Source organism: Helianthus annuus, chromosome 3 (genome assembly GCF_002127325.2).
Source record: "Helianthus annuus cultivar XRQ/B chromosome 3, HanXRQr2.0-SUNRISE, whole genome shotgun sequence".
Classification (NCBI taxonomy): Eukaryota; Viridiplantae; Streptophyta; class Magnoliopsida; order Asterales; family Asteraceae; genus Helianthus; species Helianthus annuus.
Genome location: NC_035435.2, coordinates 84648329 through 84652201, shown reverse-complemented (window position 1 = coordinate 84652201; position 3873 = coordinate 84648329). Strand labels below are relative to the sequence as shown.

The window sequence follows — 3873 nt, the reverse complement described above, 5'->3', positions numbered from 1 at the left end:
AGGGATACGAAGAAGATGGATTTTATTATGAGGGTGATGGAGGTAATTTAGGACCTCAAGGAGGAGTGATTCAACAAAATCAACCAGTGCAAAGAATTCAAGATGTGGGTAGGCTACCGGTTGGAGTACAACATGTCCGACCACAAGGGGTACAATTGCAACGTCCTACACCATTACAACAAATTCGTACGCAAAATGTACAACATCAATTTCAAAGGCCAATTCAACAACAACCGATTCAACAACAATTTCAACCACCATTTGCACCTCAAGGACCTATTCAAAGACCAATGGGTCCTATTCGTCCAAGGGGTCGGTTGGGTGTACCACGAAGACATCTTCGAGAACATGCAAGAGGCATTGAAGCACATATTAGGCCCGTAATCACTCACAATCCTTCACCGGTAGTTATTCCTCACAATAATCAAGGGAGGACATTTGAAGTGAGAACCAACTCATTACAAAGCTTGCCAAAATATAAGGGTCTAGCAACGGAGGAGCCTTATTTTCATTTGGAGGCTTATGACTCGATTTGCAACACTCTTGGGAGTCAAGGATTTTCGGCCGATGATGTCAAATTGGTACTATTCCAATTTTCCTTGGAAGACAAGGCGAAGAAGTGGTTTTACACTCTACCTTCAGCATCTATCTATACATGGGCGGAGATGCAACAAATTTTCTTAGATGAATTTTACACCGCTCAAAAGACCAATGATGCTAGAAAAGGGTTGAGAAGTTTTCAACAACAACAAGGTGAGATGTTTCATGAGGCATTTGAACGATTCAACATGATGATCAAGAATTTCCCTCACCATGGGATAGAACTTTGGGAATTGATGAATGCTTTCCATGAGGGGTAGTGCTGAAGATGCTCGCGATTTAATGTCTATTACAAATGGTACTTTTGGTACAAACTACGAGCATGACGATTGGGAATTTTTGGAGCAAATGGCAATCACATCAAAAAGAAAAGCTCAAGCATCAAGGAGAGCACGACCGGCCATTACCCGAACTCAAGTGCATGCGGTAGACGATGGTAATGTTCAATCTTCTAATCAAATTTATGATGTTTATGCAATTTGTAATGAGATAAGGCATGCGGCTGAAAATTGCCAAGGAGGTGAAGGGCAATATGAGGAGGTGAATGCTTTCCAAAGGCAAGGAGAGGGTGGTAGAAATTACAACATGAATTCTAACACTTACCACCCCAGGTTACGAAACCATCCTAACTTCCGTTACGGGAACCCGTCGAATCAAGCTAACCCAAATTTTCAAGGAGCCCAAGGTAATTTTGCTCCACGCCAACCGTTCAATAATCAAAGTGGGTTTTCGGGTCAAAGTTCTTCTGGTGGAAATGAGGTCATGGAGATGCTCAAGGCAATGCAACTAGAGATGCAGCGAAGAAATCGAATGGATGATGTTCGCATGCAAAAAGATGAAATCCATGACAAAGCTATTCAATCGTTGACCACTCAAATGGGTCAACTTGCAAGTGACGTGGCATTATTGAAGAAAGCAAAAGGTGAATTACCAAGTGACACGGTGATAAATCCCAAGAACACAAAAAGCATCAACATCAATGTGGTAAGCACCGTTCCAAATTCAAAATCTAATGAAACATTGTTAACTTCTTCGTATCGAGTGAATGCAGGTTTGGAAAAAGATGCCGAAGTCGAGAATGATAAAGAGTATGGAGCGCCAATCGTGCCTATCCGAGTGGGGAAACTAAAAATTCCTCATGCATTATTGGATTATGGGGCGAGCATGAGTGTGTTACCAGGTGATCTATACGACATGTATGATTTTGGTCCGCTTCAGGATGTAGACACCATGGTGAGTTTGGCGGATGAAAGTTGGAGGCATCCACGGGGAATGGTTAAGAATATTATGATTCGGTTGGGAGAGTTCGAATACCCGGTAGATTTTCTGGTTTTAGATTATGCTACTACCATGATGGCGTCACAACAAAGGGTGATTTTGGGTCGACCGTTTCCTTATACGGCAAGTGCTCAAATCAACTGTAGAGACGGGATCATTACTATGACCGAAAAGAACCGTAAGTTGTATTTTGATGTTCATACTAGGGAGATTAGTTATGAACCTATTGAAGAGAAGGGTAGAGAGTCTAGTAACCATATGAAAAGTGTGCATCAGAGAATAAAAACAAACAAACCACCGGGGTGTGAAAAGAAGTATGAAGGTTCGACCAGGTATGTAGTTGACTATCCATCGAATGGACATTTGATGGATACATTTCAACCAATGACAAGCTACGGTGGGGGAGGTGAGAGGAATCGATTCTTTGAGCCACCATAAATAGGGGTGGCATGGTCTGGCTAAAGACTCGAAACTTAGCGCTGCTCGGGAAGCAACCCGGGGTTTTATATTGATCTTGCTGTGTTTATTTTTCTATGTTTCAGGGCCTTGGCGACATTCAAGTGTGGGGAAGATGTGCGGATATTTGTGTGAAGGTGGTGATAGGAAGTCGGATGTCTACAACATCTGTTGTGTCAAACGTCACCAGGTCATTGTACTCTTTCCTTAGTCTTGTTATGTTCTTTAGCTTTGAAATTTTGGTAGTTAGTTTGTTTATGTTTTGTTTAAAAAAAAGTTTGAATGGGTTTTAGCGATCAATTCCTTTCAAAACCATACATTGGGGTCAATGTATCCCAAGTGTGGGGATGGGGGGGAAATTTTTGAGAATTTTAAAAAAATTGTGAAACCAAACGAAAAATTGTCGAAATCTGAACACTTGATATTGTTCCACTTGACACACCGACACCCCTTTTTAGTCATTTCTTGGTGAGTGTTTGAGCCACACATGATTATTAAAGATGCTTTCGTTGTTTTGAGTGGCGGTGTGTGTATTGTGTTAATAGAACTTGTGCATGAATGCTTGTTAAATCCTAGATTGAAGGTTTTCATGTTTGATTTCCTAATTTGTGATTATCCTGGATTGAAGGTTTTCATGTTTGATTTCCTAATTTCTAGAATAACAATCTTTATCTTTATGATTTGTTTGTTAAGGTGTGTGATTGTTTGTTAGTAACTTGTTAATTCTTATGTTGAACTAATTAGAAACCATACGTTCTTGGTGCCGTTGGCAATCGAGATATCATGGGTATAGTTAGGCTTGGGTAAGGGTTGATTGATCATCGGGTAACAACCTCACGTTCTAGGAATCTGAGTACTTAGTTCCCTTTCATCACTGCAAGTAGTCACACATGAGCTATGTCTATGTAGTTCTTTCTAGTGGAATGATAACATGAATGTCAATTGAAACCGGAAATCTAGGATGATCATTTGTCTCTAATTTGCTTACAACCAAAACTTTCATCTTTTCAATTTTATTAGTTAATTTTAGTTTTAAAACCAATCCAATCAAATCAACTCTTGAATTTTATTTTATTTGCAATTAGATTAATTTAGTCAAGTTAGATACTCTCTCAAATAACACATTTTCAACAAACTCCCTGTGTTCGATACCCACTTACCGCTAGCTAATTAGTTGTATTTGGATTAAATTTGATTGTGACCACGACATCACGACAAGGACAACAACCTTAAACTTACTAGACAAAACTCTATCATTAAGTCCCTCATTTTTATATACTTAATCGCCGAGGCCAATGGCGAGCGGGTCATTAGTTAATAGCGCTATTAGGTTTGACAAACCTCACACCGTGCCGGTAGGACGGGCGTGTACTAATGGATCATGGCACACAGTCAATGATGATAGACATTGACTTAGGGCACAGCTTACTTTCGTCAGTAGTCGATATTGTAACGGTCTAGTGGTTTACAACATGGGGAAGCCCCCACTAGTTATGGTTTGGGAAAGAAGGAAGTGGTTAATCGTATTTTCAACTATGG

At 40.1% G+C, this 3873-nt stretch overlaps 1 non-coding gene across 1 annotated transcript; it reads right to left on the bottom strand.

Moving 5' to 3' along the window:
* Positions 1 to 714: 714 nt before the first annotated feature.
* LOC118490923 lies at positions 715 to 820 on the bottom strand. The gene has a single exon (XR_004890148.1). It is a non-coding gene; the product is annotated as a small nucleolar RNA R71 (small nucleolar RNA).
* Between the last annotated feature and the right edge of the window lie 3053 nt (positions 821 to 3873).